Consider the following 17,139-nt stretch of genomic DNA (forward strand, 5'->3'; position numbering starts at 1 on the left):
TCGTACATTAAAATGTTACTTAAATTTCTCCAGCTGTCCAAAAAGCCTATTCAGATCATTCTGAATAAGTTCAGCCTAGCATGCATTGTTAACCATCCTCCTGACCTTCATATTATCAGAAAGTTTCAATCCTTCATCCCTCTTCTATATGATACAAGAAGATCAGAAGAAGAAGAAGAATGGTCCTAGTAAAGAACTTTCAGGTATTCCGTTTCTAATCCTGGTCCACTCTGAAGAATGACCATTTATAACAAACCTCTGTTCCTTCAGCCATCCATCATTCCACCTTAGAATCTTTTCCGTGACTCAAGTACACTCCGGTCGCATCATAGTAGGTTATTTGGTAAGTCAATCAAGAGTTTTCCGTTCACAAAGCCGTCTGGTGATCCTCGCGGGTAGCAGGTGGTTATAATCACCTTCCTATACTGTATATGGTGGAAAAGGCCCATATTCGAATCACGTCAATAATGGGTGGAAATTTTATGGGCTTTTTTCACTTCGTGGCTGGATTAGTCTGTCTCAAGCGAAGAGAGCAAGGTTTTTTCTTCTAGGAACTCGGTTTCGTCCAGAAAAACAAGTAAATTGCAACGCAATTTATGGACATACTACGCATGAACAGACGTTAGTTCTCGAGCGGCTCTAATACTTCACATTTTTACAAAGACGTATTGTGATCCTTTAGGATATTATACTTCTCAAGATGCTCCTGTAATGCGTTTTTCAGCATGAAATCTATGACCTTCCCTGCTGCTAAAGACAAGCTGACTAATCTATCGTTAAACCATCACATCATTAAACTCTCTCTCTCTCTTTGTTTGTGGCTTGGATTTTGTTATCACCTTTAGGTTCAATTGGTTCAATTTCCTTCTACCATTGGAAGAATTTTCAAGGCATCTATTCAGCTCACCAACTACGTCTGCTGGACTATCTACGATTCTGCTGGTACCATTGAGGAAAGGTTTTATCTGCTTTACTCTTTTGCAAATGTTTCCAAAATTCACGTTTCGTTTTCTTAACTCTCTCTGCGATTCACCTCTTGAGACATTGGGTGCACCACAACAGATGTGGGAACAATAATCATGAGGTTGATTTGAGGTATGTACAGAATGAGTAGCTGTTTAGAGGAAAAATAACGCCGAGAGCGAAAGAGAAAACCCAGTTTTTTAGATGTAGAGACAGCAATATTTGCGATATGTATATGCAAAGAGTGAATAGAATTCTGGGTAATCTCTAATATTTACAAGTGATCTTGTCTAGAAATTTGAGTGTCATCAAAGGTAAGCAGAAGAATCCTTTTTGATAGATATAAGATGGGACTGACTTTTAGGAGGATTGAAATTAAGGTTTCTTCGTCCCTCTGGAGATTTTCATTTAAGGAATTTGTGGTGAATACTGGAAAAGTGCAAGGAGGCAACGTTTCTCGAACTGGAAGGTGGAATGCAATGCGTTACCTGTCATCAACAAAGCTATGGATTAGATTTCCAGTCTGTGGAAGGAGGTCATTAATACACAACAGGAAAAGAGGAAGAAAGACCTGAACCTTGGAGAATACCAACAGTAATTGAGAAGTTAGCAGACAGAGCTATTTACCATCAACTGCCGCGAACCATCAGAGAAAACTTTGCCGAATTGTATAAAAACAGATGGAAATCCTTAAGATGGAAGTTTTTTTTAGATACCCTTTATGCCATACACGATTCACAGCCTTTGAAATGTCAAGAGCAACTGCTTGAATTTTTGCCAAACTTTTCCAAAGAATTTGTCTTTGGAAAAGTACACATGAAAATGTTTCGAGATAGTTTATGGGTTCGCGGTTGATCGAGTTCTCTATTACTTTGGAATGACTGGAAGTAAGTTCAATGGGACCATAACTTGACGGAAGGGATCTATTATTCTTTTTATGAACCGGCCAGATACGAAAAAATTTCAAGCAGAAGGGAAAAACGCTGGTGGAATAAGGAAGTGTAAGAAAGCGACAAAGAGTAGGAGCAGCATGGCCTTGAGAACCTTGAGAATAAGTGGAGATATGCCTTCAGGCCTTGCAGTTTTTTGGCATCAAGATTGTTCAGAATTCTTCTGTCGGAAGACCACTTGAAGCATCGAGCGGAATGAGTTTGCTATGGTAGGAAATGATTTGCCAAGATCATCGATACAAGAGTTAGAAGAAAAGCAGGATGCCAGTAAGTAGGTTTTATCTGTAGCTGAGGATAAATAGAACCATCAGATTTTAACAGAGGTGGACAGAAGTTGCCTTCAATAGCTCTGTTAAGAGACTAGATTGCTCGACTACCATTTAGAGAAGAAGTAAGTAATGTAAGCAGGAAATGAAGCTGGGGATTTGGATGCAAGCCAATTGCGGTATGTTGCATTCTTATCTTGAAGCTTTAGCACATTTATTAGAAAATCAGGATTTTGATAAGGGATGAGATTTTAGGTTGAATGCGGCATAACGGATTTAAAATAGCAATGCAACCAAGGAAAAGAAGAGAAATCACGCAGATCATCCCATTTGGCATTACTGTAATGCCAAATGACACGAAGCTGAGAACAGCGATGGGAGAAAGCTCCTTTGGAGAAGAGACCATCACCAAGTCGCGATTAGAGATTCCTAGAGGACCACTAACTTTGACGGTGCACTTTGAACGGTTGCTGATGAGGAAGAGATCGATGTTTGGCGTGTGGTTGTCACTGTCTGGTATTCTGGAAGCTACGAGATTCTCGAGTTGTTATACGAATCTGCGTCTCCCGTCACTTTTAGTCCCATGCTGCCTTTTGTTCTGTCAATCTTGTTAAATCCATTTTCATTCATCTTGTTTAGTACCTCGCGGCTTTGATGATGGATGATTTGAAACTCACCAACGTTACCCGTAATTCAATTGCACTTTCCTCCTTGTATATTTCTTCTCAACTGATAATGGCGCCTTTGCTGATTTTTATAAATATCGCGTGATCTTGGAACTCAAGAGATTCCATTATTCTGTCCACCACCTGTAGATATCCTCATACATTGTGATTACCTGATCGCTATGATCATGTTTAGAAGTGGTTAGGCGTGTAATATTTATATTTATCTTCGATAGGTGGCAGTTCATCAGATACACAAATTATTTTTAGGTTTTTTTTACATCATGGTAGGTTTTTATGATTATTACAAGTTCTTTTCTTTTGCATTAAATTGTTATGCGGATGTTTACAGTGTTATAAACACAAACATCGCTATAAACATCTGTTGGGAGGTACCTCTGCACATGACACGATGATATACAACACCATTCTGCAAATTGTTTCGTAGAGAACAGCATCTCCTGGAGGGAGGAAATGTGTAAAAGACTCCTCAGTGAAACAAAGCCCTTATTTAAGCCAGTAACAGTCTGTTAGGCCTGGCAGTATTTTGTCAGCGCAACCTGCAGGCGTCAATAACAAGCCACCATAGTTCACTCAGAGGAAGATTAGGCTTAGCGCCTTAGATGAGTGTAAGTACATTCGTGGTGAATGTTTCCTCTTTACTAGGAGGATAATGGCGGGAAGCTTCCAGCGTATCCCTCAAGGGACAAATGTTAGCTCGCTCTGTAGATCCGTGACGCGATAAACAAAGTCTTCAGAGACTTGCCTCATACCATAACACTTGTCCTGTTCTCTCTTCATCCCACTGCAAGTGAAACGCAGAAAAACAGATTGGAGAGAGAGAAAGAGAGCAGAGGATGATAAGGGGAGAAAGAGGAAAGGAGCAAAATATAATGAGGATGGAATAGTGTAAGAAAGAAGAAAAGAAAGACTGGCAGGATCCGTCAGAAAATGGTAGGAAGAATGAGAGAATAACTGGAAAAAGAAAAGTGGCGATCGAAAACAGAAAATAGAATTAGAAAAGAAAAAGGGCTGTGGATAAAGTAGTGGCAACAACAGGCCTTTATGCGCAAAAAGGACAAGTTGCGATTGTTTGTGTTCTGTAAGTGGAAGCACCGGTTTTGTCTGTACCAAACTGTTTAGTTCAGGAATACAGGATAACCAGATAAGTACGACTAAAGATGGGGGGGGGGGAAGAGAAGGAGAGAATGATAAGAAGAGAAAGAAAAATCGAAAGAGGAAAGAAATAAATTATAATGGGGATGAAATAGCGCAAGAAAGAAAGGAGACAGGAAAAAGAAAGATTGGCAGGACCCATCAGAAAATGACAGGAAAGATCGAGAAAGAATAATTGAGAAAAAGAAAAACAGAAATTGAAAAGTGAGAAGGGGAGAAAAAAAGAGAATTAAGAAGGCAATAGCGGGAGAGACCACTATTCTTTTATGCGCAGAAAGGACAAGTTGAGATTGTTTGTGGTGTTTATGACCTTCTTCAATTGACCGAAAATCCTATCCATAATTTTACTGATGACAGTACATTGAATTCCAACTTGGAGAAAGTTGGAAAGTTGGATATCTCGCCAAAGGATTCTTCTGCTCACTTGCTTATTTTCAGTGACACTCTGATTTCTAGGAAGATGATATATCTCTTTTGGGATTACCCTGACTTCTAATCTCTCTCGGCACAAGCACATTAATATTGCTTCCTCTGCATTCAAACTGGGTTTTCTCTTTCGCTCTTTTACTTCTGCTGCATGTCTTTTCTACAGTACTTCAATGGGCACTGTTATTCTGAATTGGCTTCTATAACTCCCGCTTTATCTTCCAGACCAGTCGAAACATGTTGGGAAAACTATGAGCATCCTTTTACTGTCCAACTTTTCTTCTTCCTCACTTATCCCTTCAACTTCATCTTCTGGAACAACCCTTCCTTCATACACATTTCCTGAAAATTACAATCTACAGAAATTCAAGTCTAATGTCCACAAGCATCTTCTTTCATCTTCCCAAATGAGTACCAAAAATTGTCCTCATTGGAACTGCACGATGTCAAAGTATGTTTTTAAATAATAAAAAAACTCCGCGTGTCACATTAAAAATCTTCAGTAGAAACTAACCAGGAATTGCAAAATGTAATCTCCTTAATAGCAGATTTAATCTGAAGACAATAATCACTTATTGTGGAGACTAGATTACATTTGTGGTGGGCGAAATGAAGAGTTAGGTTTTATTAGTGGATATTTATTGCTGTCCTCGTAATGTAATTACTTTCAACTAACATACACACACCATCCACCATGTCTTGTAACCTAATTACAAACGTTTTATCCTAATAGAAGATGATTGTCACGAGACTCAGAAGAAGGAAGCGTTGTTAACGCATTTCTCACAACTCTAGTAGTCATCAGAAAATACTAGAAGTTCCATTAATTATTAGTAATAATGCACCGTGTGAGACACAGGGCCCCCTTCTAGTGATAAGTGACTTGTAAAGACCAGATATGCAAGCCATTAATAGAGTACACAAAAACACTCGCTGTCAACCATAATTGTTAGTCCGGATTGTCATTTGACATTAAACACCACTCCGAAATAGCATTTGTGTCTTAATGTCCCAGGTAAAAAGCGAATTCCCTCTTCCATATAGAAAATTACTTTTTTTTATGCGCTGGTAATGCACAAATGTGCGCCTTTCCAATTATGTACGCGATGTGAAACACCAAAAGCTTTATAAATGGGTTAGGATATTAACTGTAGTTTGAGATCTCTGGTTCAATACTTTAAATAGCTACAGCAGTCCGAGTTATCTTTGCTACAGTGAACTGTAATTGCTTAATAATTACTGCGCGTTCTGCTAAAGATTACGTTTATTTATATCTTTAATTTTTTTCTATTTTTATAAGAATGATTGTTTTCACTTTTCGAAATAAGGTTATAATAGAATAGAAATTCCCTGAAATTAATTGCTTCAAAAGGATTTCGCTTACAAATAAACAGTTTGTTACTTATCTACCGTGATGCCACTACTTTTTAAACAGCCCCATATATTCGCGGTTCTAAGAGGGAAGTGGGAAATTACAACCGGTCAGTTTAACTTCGGTAGTAGGGAAAATTATGGAGGAAATGGTCAAGGGTGGAATTCAGGATCATTTATATAGAAATGGAATTTTGAAGGATACTCAGCATGGTTTTGTAAAGGGAAAATCACTTTTGACTAATCTGGTTGGCTATTTTAACAGGGTCACTCAAGAGCTAGACTTAGGGAATAATTTCGACATTGTTTATTTGGACGTCAGCAAAGTATTTGACTCAGTCCCACATGAGCGGTTACTTTATAAGCTGGAACAGGTTGGAATCGCAGGGAAAATCCTTAGATGGATAGCTCTGATAAATGGTTATTCCTCAGAGTGAGTTAATGTAAGAAGTGGGTTCCCCAAGGATCAGTATTAGGACCACTGTTGTTTTTGATTTTCTAAAATAACATCCATGAAGGGATAGATGGGGTGATGCCCAAATTTGCAGATGATGTAAAGATTGGTAGTGTAGTTAATGATCACAGTCAAACAGAGCTTCTTCAGAGTGACTTAGATAGACTTCAGGAATGGTCAGAAAAGTGGCAGCTTTGCTTTAATCCAGCAAAGTACAAGGTCTTACTGAACAAAATAACTTATACCCTTGGTGAAGTTCAACTAAAGCTAGCAGTGGAGGAAAGGGACTTCAGTGTTAAGATACGGTCAGACATGAAGTTCTCTGAGAATTGTAGACTTGTTGCAAGGAAGGCCCATGGTGTCCTATCGATGATTTATCGAATAATTGCTAGTAGAGCTAAGGACGTAATAATCCCATTGTATAAGGCTGTTGTTAGACCACACTTGGAATACTGTGTTCAAGTATGGAGACCACACCTAAAGAAAGACATTGTTCTTCTTGAAAGGGTCCAGAGACGAGTAACCCGCCTGGTGAGATCGGGAAAAGGGCGTCCTTATGAAGAAAGACTTCGAATATGTGGGTTGCAGAGCTTGGAAACTAGGCACCTTAGAGGAGACTTGATTGAGGTGTTTAAGGCTCTGAGATGCAAGTGTAAAATGAGAAACTTTTTACGATTATAAATGATTCTAGAACAAGGGCTATAAATTCAAGTTACGGGGGCTATAAATTAAAGTAAATTACTGGAATAAGTTACCTAAGTGGTTATTCCTCAGAATAACCACTTAGGTAACTTATAGTGGCCCTAAGTGGTAGAGACTGACAGTTTGGGGAAATTCAAAGGTTAGCTGGATAGTTATGTTCAAGAGCTCTTTTTTATTATTATTTTACTATATATATTTTCTTTTTTTTTGGCTGACGCAGCATAAGCTTCCTTGTACCATATGACCATTACTAATATATTAAGAATAAGAGATAACCAGAAAATTTTACAAATAAACAGTTCGTTACTAATCTACCGTGATGCCACTACTTTTTAAACATCCCCATATATAAGGAATAAGGGATAACCAGAACATTTTAAACAGTTCCTTACTTATCTACCGAGATGCCACTACTTTTTAAACAGCCCCATATATAAAGAATAAGGGATAACCAGAAAATTATGAGAGAAAGAGAGGGTAAGTAAGCTACCAAAAATCATAGCCTTTTGAACTGTACGATGTCAAAGCATGTTTTGAAAGGAAAGAAAAACAACATTACAATGAAATCTGTGTTTAACATTAAAATAATCTTAGGAACTAACCAGAGAGTGCAAAGCCTGGTCTTCTTAACAGCAGTTATTTAATCTGAAGAAAAAAAAATCTCTTCTCTCAACCTTCGACTCATCCGTGAAATGAGTACAATACGTGCGGTCAGCTTTAATGTACGGTACGACCATATTTTTATTTAATCACGAATTAGTAGAAAAACGTAACGCCGATATTCTTTGATGCGGTTGCCATGGTAACCGATTCATTCTCTCTCTCTCTGGGAAAAAATAAGAAAAACATAAACACCCGTTTCTGTCGAGTGCTCTGTTTTCTGTTTGCAACCACTCAAAGGCAAAGTGAAGATTTTATTTACCATTGAAGGATTATTGTGATCATAAGAGGAATCGTCTTAGAATCACGAGTCTTCAGGTATACTTAGAGGTTTGTTTAAGACTTTTTAATTGCTATCTTTGAATACAGACTTTTCTGAGATCAGCTGTAAACATTTTAAGTACTCTCTTAAGCGTAATCTTACGGTGCTATTTTTTTTTTTTAATTTCTTCTCTCCATTCGCAATAATTTAATTTTTATAATTTCCCGTACTGCTTTTCTTTCATTAACGCCGTCATCAGGCAACAAACCTGGGGATCGACCAGACGCACGCGCAAAGTCTTGATGAAATAGTTTGTTCTCCAATAGAAGTTCTTAATTACACCATAATTAATGTGGTGGGCACTTCGCGTTTTTGTATACCTAATTGAATCGTGCGGTTTTATTGCATAAGGAAATTTAACGAACTCGTTTCACTTCCTCCTTGTCCACCCCCCCCCCCTCCTTGGGAGATGCGTGTAATTAGCGTGGCATCGTTTGACACAAGGTTTCCCCTTTTATCTTTAAGCTGTCGTGCCCTCCCTGTCTCTTGTGAATGTCTTTGATTTAGTGAGATTGCGAGAAATTCATTAAGTTGTTCTGGGCCTGTCAAATATCACCAAACTCATCATAACTGAATTTAATTTTCCAACTTTTAATTGACTGCGCAGTAAACTCGACACTTATAACCCGACTCCATTGCTACTGTTAGGTTAAGTTACCTGAAACTTCCGGGTGAGGGAACGCAATGATTAAAAATTCGTGCTTGTCATAATTTTATGTATTCTTGATTACATGGAGACGGGTGAACTTGATCTGCAAGGATTTCAGGTGGTTCCTTGCTGTCGAAAAGCAAAGACACCCAACCAAACATTCCTGGACAATGACACCACCGATACCAGCCTACACCATGAACATTGGTCCACGTACTGTCTCTGTAAACATTTTCTCGAAGGGTTTCTTTTATCCGGGATGAAAAACCCTGCAACCGAAGCCCGAGATTGACTGACTAGGGTGGTGAACTTGAGCCTTTCAGCATTATCCCAAGGGGTATGGATCTGGACTACATCTTCATTGTTACTAGCCTGTTGGTACGCTGTAAACATTCTATCATTCTCTTTTTCACTTGATACGTAGGTCACTGGACCAAAAGATCAATGCCTTCAGTAGATCAATGGCTGGTTGCCTTTCCGTCAGTTTGCTAATTTGCGTCTTCACAGCCACAGCTCTGCAGCAGACTACTAGATGTGCCAGGCATCATTCCTTATTCAAAGTTGTGGAGTTCGTCTTTTATTAGACTAGAACGATTCTTTCTCCACTAATTCAAAGGTCGTTGAGTGTATTTGCTAACTATCATAAAACATAAACAGGGGGAGAAAATTCGGGCAGGTATAAGGGACATTTATAGGGGTTGTATATGGATTACTAAAGAAATCACATTATAGAAGTCGATACAAGATGCTCGAAAATATGATCACATGACATCAGTACGGCGTATTATTCCCTCCAACGGCTAAACAGGCCTAACAGTGGTGGACTATGCTCGATATAAGGGGATCATAAGATTCTGTGGCAACAAATCCCATTCTTCCAAGCGCAGACCTTAAATCACCAAGTGACCGAGGAGGTGGTTGTCAGCATGCAATGCGACAGCCAAGAGCATCCCACACATGTTTTCAATCGGTTTAAGTCTGATCGTGCTGGCCACGGCAGTCGTTGGACGTCTTCAGTTTCAAGATATTCCTCCACCACTTGAGCTCCATGTGCAGTGGCGTTGTCGTGCGTGAAAAGAAAGTCTGGGCCAACCGCACCCCTAAAAAGTCGCACATAGGGTTTGAGGATCTGTTCTCGGTACCTCTGCGCAGTTACGGTATCCCTATGAAAAACATGAAGAGGGGTGCGACCATTGATCATCATTCCGCCCCACACGAGAACACCGCCTCCACTGTAAGTGTCCCTTTCTCTGATGTTGGAGGGATTATATCGCATTCCTCGTTGTCTCCAGATGAAATAACGTCTAGAATCTGTTTGTAGGCTAAAATGGCACTCATCAGAGGTGAGTCCTGTTCAAGCCTACAAGTCGTTTGGCCCTCCAAGTCACCTGGCACCAGAGACCACTTGAATTGAGCCCGTTTAACACAGTCTGGTTAGAAATGTTTCACCTGTGGCCGCAGCAACCTCAGAGGCAGTTGATGATAGGGCCTCGTAGGGTTCCGTCTCGCTGTTAGAGACAAATACCCGTCTGTTCTGGTTAACGCATCCCTCGGGCGACCTTGGTCAGCTCTTGTAATGGCTCCTGTCTTCCGAAACTGCTTCCATAGTGCCGAGGTGGCACTTTCTTTCCGTTGCTTAATGTGACACTGCGTGACACATTAAGTCAATGTGCCACTTTCGCCCGGCTTGTCGTCCAACGGCCTGCCATCTCAAAGAATCATCTAAACGACGAGGACTTACCATCCTGAGTACTGGAGATGTGGTTGTCCCACTGAGCAAGCTGAAAAACTGGAATGAGAGGATGTAGTCGCAACGCGTGTTTTATAGGCATGAATAATTTGCATAATGCGTGGCCCTGTAAGGTGGTAGATCGATTTCTATTGAGTACTCGGAATTTGCATGCAAGTATGCCTATTATATCAAATATTCATGAAAAACATTTTGTTCTTTTAATTTTGTCGAGCATTGTAATCTAAAATACATAAAAAAGCATTTTAAATTTTGGCGTCCACACTTCTCTGATCCGAAGTGGATATTACCGGTGCAGCATTTCCACTGGGATGCTGATTATTTCCTTTTGAATTCTGAGTTTCCGAAATAGTATGTGAGCGATCAATGTGGACCGTACTTTTCAAACAGCCCTACAAAAAAGAGATCAAGATAACGAAGAAAGACGATATTACATATTGTACTGTAAACTTGGCACCGTGTAACGATGCGTGGGATGAGATTTTCATAGATGGAATTTTATTTATTAACAAATCCAGAAAGATGAAAATGTCCTTCATAAGTCACGAACAGATTGCGAATAAATTCCTCACGTTGTGGACGGGATTCGAACCCTGGTCTATTTCCACCCGGTTTGGGGGAGGACAGCGATTCTACTAACTGCTCCCCACGTGGGCATGGTTACTAGTCTTCGAGGGTGGTTACAATCGCCGTCCTCCTCAGACCAGTTGGGGGAAAACCAGGTTCTAATCCTGTCAATCCTGAAACTTTCATAGGCTTTTTTCACTACGTAGCTGAGTTAGTCGGTCTCAGGCGAGGATAGTAAGGTTTTCATCCCCGGAAACTCGGGTTTTTCTTCCAGCAAAAATGACAAACTGGCCAGAGAACGCGCGCAATTTACAGACATAATACTCATGGATAGATATGGTAATTTTGTGGTGGTCCCTGATATGAGAGTTTTTCGCACATGACACAACTGTATTGCAGTTAGCACAATGGTTGTTGTCTCTATTATTCCATACCAGTAGAAATGTCTGCGAACTATTTATTGACACCGTGGCTAAGTTAGCCGGTCTCGGAGAAGGGTTGCACAGACTTTTATACCAGAAACTCGGATTTTTCATCCAGGTAAATACCAAACGGACCAAGAAATAAATGTATCAGTGAAGCCTTAATAGATAAATTTTCAATTTTTTAAATCACATCTAGAGTTATCCATTGCTAATCTAAATCATGAATTATTTCAACCACGCCCTTGTTTTTTTCAAGGATTTCACGACGAGGTTTTCCTCTTCCTGTCATTAACGTATTCCTCCTGTAATTTCTTGGAGTAGTTTCAAATTTTGAGAACGCAAATGATTTCTTTAATCTCTCCAAAGTGTGCTGAACAAATTACTTTCTCTCGATCTCATTAATGCGACTATTTAACGCCATGGTGCCCCTGCAACGTTCATTTGTGTCGATTGTTTAAACTTTCCATCTTTATCAACCTCCCATAATGGTTGGTAAAGTTAAGTCGGACCTTAAAAATTACTTTCCGGTCAATTTGTTGGATTTAATTAGTAAGATTGTGAACTTCATTACACGTAATGAGCTTTACGTTCATCTCTTTTCTAACGATCGTATTCCCTCCAAACACTTTTCGCGCTTTCTTCTTCTTTTTCAGCATTCCTCTGTTGACCCTTTTCTTTGCTTTCTTATTCTCAACAGCGAACGAAGGCAGAAGTCTAAAAGCGAAGTCGAGTTTCTCGTCTCTTGATTTATCTATTCATTTATCGCAATGTCTCTCGCTATTTACATATGCGGAATGTTCTAACTAAGAAAGAGAGCGAGGAATTCTAATAAGAGACTGCTGCGTGGTGTTGGAATGCTATGCTGGAATCAAAAATCTTTGCCTCTCCTTTTGGTTTCTCCTAAAAGCACCATTTACACTACAATTAACGTAAATTGATCCATACTTGTGGGCGTCTTCGTATTTACAGAGGACTCCCACAAGTATGTGCAAATCTTAGCGTGCAGTAACGTTTTGGGTTCCTTGGGGATCGCGTCTACGTCTGTTGAACCCAGCTTTCTAACATAAACTTTATTATCTTCAATTTCTGGTTGCCTCCATGGTTCTTTTACCACAGAATTACGAACGATTACACTAACCCCGGATTTATAAATTTCTTAAAGTAAACAATCACTGGGGGCTTTCAAATGTCAAAAACTCTATAGCCAATTTAAAAATTACTCACTTTAATGATCTTTTCAAAATCCTTCTTGTGGTTCGAAAAAAAATCGCTTAGTTTATCTTTTCAGTATATTGAGCGAATAAAATCGCAGAATAAAGTATAAAAAAATCTAACAGGACTACTATTGTTAATATTATATAAAAAGCGCTTATATATATTTTAAAGAAAGATTTAAAATTTATAAATTGAAGATACTTGTGGTTTACAAATGAAGAATAAATCAGCCTAAGTCTACAAGGTCGTTCCACCCAAATACATCGATGCATTGCAGTGACGCTACCAAAACCCCAGCCGATTCATGCCAGTAAGGATAATATCACTTTATTATCATAAATCGAGTTACAGAGGTAAGATAGACGTATTATAATTAAGATTACACTGGGAACATCCTTTACTATCACTTTTTAAGTCATGAAGAAGAGGGATGGTTTATAGATAAAGGGATGGTGTATAGATCTATATTTTATAGATCTCACTATTGATTTTTGTTTTTATGATGGTGTTACAATTCCCGCGAGCTAGTTAAGTACACCAGAAGTTTCTTTTATACGATAGCAACAGTCTGATCCAAGACAGAGGGGTGAGGTAGAGATAATCATGAGATGGATAAATTGGTGTAGGTACGTATTGTTGGAGGATTATGGATGCATATGAAATCGTGTTTGATAGACAGAATAGTTAGATGATCAGAGAGGGGATAATGGATATTTCCGGTACTCTCTTACAGTTAGAGAGAGAGAGAGACAGTACAAAGATATAGATGTATAAAATCTGCATCCTCCTCTACTCCACCTATTGCATCCACCAATAAAAAAAGTTTTACAAAGATTAAAGTTCTTTGGAAGAACAACAATACAAATTTTGAAAATAGAAATATTGTTATAAAGATGGAGACAAATGGAGAAAAAGCAATTATCTTTTATTTGAGAAACTGAATCTACAACTTCTTAAAATAGGGACCTTGTATTTGCTCTTGGTACAAAAGAGGAAAAAAAAAAAAACGTTCTCGGTGGAATAATCACCACAATTTCGTGTTAATGAATTAAAATGATACTCCATTATAAAAGTTAATTATATTAACATTTTTTGCTAAACTGCTAACAAAGTACAATTATTGCATCCACCAATAAAAAAGTTTTACAAAGATTAAAGTTCTTTGGAAGAACAACAATACAAATATTAGTATAAAAATAACTCCACATGACATGGAACTCGTCGTGGCAGCCAAAAACCTTCTAAATCATAATTGATGCACAGCTGAGATTTTAGTGAGAGATTGGAAAAGAGCTACAGGTTGCCAAGGTAACCAGAAGTGTGGTGTAGATTTAGCAATAATATACTACAATAGCCATCAACGGATAAAGAGGCAAAGTCGATGGGAGACTGGCCACTGTTGCGCACAGACAGAACAACTATAATGGAAAATGCTTGTTGCTTTCCTCTGGGAATATCCGTCTCTTGGCTAATCTGTTTACGGGCTCCGTTTTACCGTGTCAGACGAAGCAGGTCACCGTTAACAGGATATCTGGCACGTGTTTATGGCGCTTGCTTTTCTCGCACTTCCAGAAACAGGTAGATGTTGTCGCTATTAGCTCGTAAAATACCGAGAAAAACACGGAATATCGTCTTGGTGACCTCAAAATGTTTCGCATGCTCGGCGTCTTGGACGAGGACGTATCGCGAGCGACTTAACTTAAGATACAGTTAAAATGACTTACCGTCTAAATGGAAATAGCGTGTATTCGTCAGGACACTGAGGCATTGATCGGTTTCCAAAAAAAAAAAAAAAGGAAGTCTTTAGCAGGTGATGATGGTGGACAACTATCGCGCGATGTACTGTCAGAAGGGGAGAGCGTATACAGCGAGCACACACTTTCTACTCACTGGCTAAAGTGAACTGTCTGATTATCTATCGGTGGTAACACACGATGGGATGGTGGCGATTGTAGCGCCCCGAGTGGCCTAAATTCGAAGCAATGGAGAGTTAGAATTCTAGTGAGAGTAAAAGGGGGGATTTTTTTTTGAGACAAAGTAAACAGACGTGCGTGTTAGGAGGGAGGCAGACACTGGATACAAAAGAAAAATGCGTGAAATTTTGTCAGAACACGACACGTGATTTAACTACGAACGCTTTCGGTAAAGTTGATAATGTTCTGTTTAAGTTATTCGAGTGAATGCGGATTTTTATTCACTAAAAGTGGTCTGGGTGGAAAATAACTTCAACTACAAGATATTTTGATTCCCTCATGAGAGGTTGCTGTCTAATCTGGAACATGCTGGGATTACTGGAAAGATTCTAAGGTTGGGTGGCTGCAGGACAGAAGACAAACGGTTGTGGTTAATGGATATTCTTCAGATTGCTGTAAAGTCAGGAGTAGAGTCCCTCGAGGATCGGTTCTTGGACGCCACTATTGTTTCTCGTTGACATCTACGAAGGGACAGGCGTGATATCAAAATTTAGGAAAGCCCATGGTGTCCTATTGACGATTTATCGAAAGTTATCCTGTAGAGAAAGAAGGTCATAACCCCACGGTACAAGAAAATTGTAAGACCACATTTGGAATACTATGTCCAAAGCAAAAGTAAAGCGTGTGGATCCTTTGCACCAGGTATCTTAATGCTTAATACCGTTAGTTTTTGATGTTAAATCAGCTAAACATGCCAGAGACATACTTTAGTCACTTGACATCCATTTGAGAAAGTCTGAAATCGAGTTCTGTCATGTAGCGAAGGAATTTAGCAGCCTTTTCCATTCAGGTTTTAGTTAGTCGGTCTCAAATGGATGTGAGGTGCATTCAAGATAAACCAGCCCTTGAACACACGTGCCTATAGTCCTATACACAGTCACACAGAGATAGTTAGATAAATATATAGACACACAGAGAGTTTTAAAGTGGAATGAAAGTTGGGCAGTATGTGGAAATAATTCTTGTTTGTGTATTAACCATTTACAACACAACAACTGGTAGAGTCTTAAGAAAAGAAGTCCAGATGTGTCACTGAGCCAAAGAAAACGACAAGACAGACGAACAACCATTGGCAAGCCCCGAGAAGCACTGAGTTGGATGGTTACGTGGTTCGGCTACAACAGGGGCTCTGAAACTTTGATATACCGCCACCCTCTAAAATGTTAAATTAATTGATGCGACTCACTTCCATGTTGCTTCGTTATTGTCCACAGAAACAATAACTGCATCTTTTTTAAAAGTTTTCTTGATTAATAGAAGCGAAAACTAAATAACCTGTTCAGTTAATTACTAATTAACTAATAATATATACAAGTAATTGTTTTCACTTCATTACACGTATCTCATAATGAAATATCCACCAAATGTTTTGTAATACTTTACTTATCCTTCTTTTTAATAAAAATTGAAACGAAACGGGTGTTTCAAGGATCATCTTTGATTTAATAAAATAAATAGCAACATGCACCTTAGATCATAATATGCGGCCAACATTTTTATAATGTACTTTACTTATTTCTTCCTAAATTTAAAATCGATTGAAATATAACACGCATTTCACGTTTCTACTGATTAATACGCGTATAACAAAAAACATTTATGTGAAAAACATTCGTTGAAAAGTAACATTCGTTATTTATATATTTAATAAACTGATAACAAAAAAAGAATGATCTCACGTTTACAGGATGATAAGCCGAACGTAGAGCATTAGCCATGATCCAAACATTGCAAAGTTGGCACAACGCTAAGCTCGATACAAACAATTTGGGCTCTTATGGTAATAATATAAATTACTTAAGAGAAAGAGCATCGTAGCCAAATTCCCACTGTTGCAAAGAGTTGGCACAGTGCCAAGCATAATAAACAATATTTGAGATTTTATCCCGCAACAAGGATTTTAACTCACTCCTTCAGGAATTATTCTGTAGGACATTTTTATAGAATAGTTTATTGATGGTTGGAGAGATCAGAGAAGAGAGAGTTTGATACCACCAATTCGATGAAAAAACAATGAATATGGTTTCTAACATGACTATTCTTTTATTGCTGGGATCATTGCTTGAATGAGAACATAACAACCACTTTTATGGCTTAAATATTTTAGGAATTTTATAAAGGATCACTTTGTGGATATAAATGGATAAAAATTTAAGCTTTAGTACATCTCTTAATCCATTTGCTGCTGAAACGTCAGCAGCCATCGAAGTCTATTGGGAATCCCTCGGATCGAAATTAAAATTTAATATTCTAAAAATAAATTTGCCACTATTGAGATGTATCTAAGTATATTTTGAATTCCAAAAACATACAAGAAGTTCAATTTGATCATATTTCAAAAGTCCTGGGAGATTGATGTGTATACATACTTCATGTCCTCAGAAAACATTCTCTCTATTTGACTGGGCTAACTTAAAATGTTTACTGGGTTCACTTCATTATTATTTCAAATGAAGGCCAGATATTTAGATAAAAGGCAGATACTTAAGGGATATGTGTTTTTTCTTTCTACATCCGGGTTAAGATGCAGCCGCAGAGAGAGAGTGGTGGCAAGATACAAACACAATAAGGTTAAACAAACATATACACTAAAGAGGAAAAAATA

The 17,139-nt window shown here is 38.5% G+C and overlaps 1 protein-coding gene across 2 annotated transcripts in view; it reads right to left on the minus strand.

Annotated features, from left to right (window-relative positions):
• Positions 1 to 17,139, minus strand: part of LOC150085376 (uncharacterized) — a 122,336-nt gene that overhangs the window by 25,265 nt on the left and 79,932 nt on the right. The window contains exon 1 of one of the 2 annotated variants that reach the window (XM_090373188.1): positions 14,286 to 14,441. The exons of the other annotated variant lie outside the window; for it this stretch is intronic. The gene's annotated coding sequence lies outside the window, so the exon portion shown is untranslated. Of the gene's footprint in view, positions 1 to 14,285; positions 14,442 to 17,139 lie in introns of those variants that run through there. 2 annotated transcript variants of the gene reach the window in all.

The sequence above is a fragment of the Mastigoproctus giganteus genome, chromosome 5 (assembly GCF_048544385.1).
Source record: "Mastigoproctus giganteus isolate SK-2022 chromosome 5, ASM4854438v1, whole genome shotgun sequence".
Classification (NCBI taxonomy): Eukaryota; Metazoa; Arthropoda; class Arachnida; order Uropygi; family Thelyphonidae; genus Mastigoproctus; species Mastigoproctus giganteus.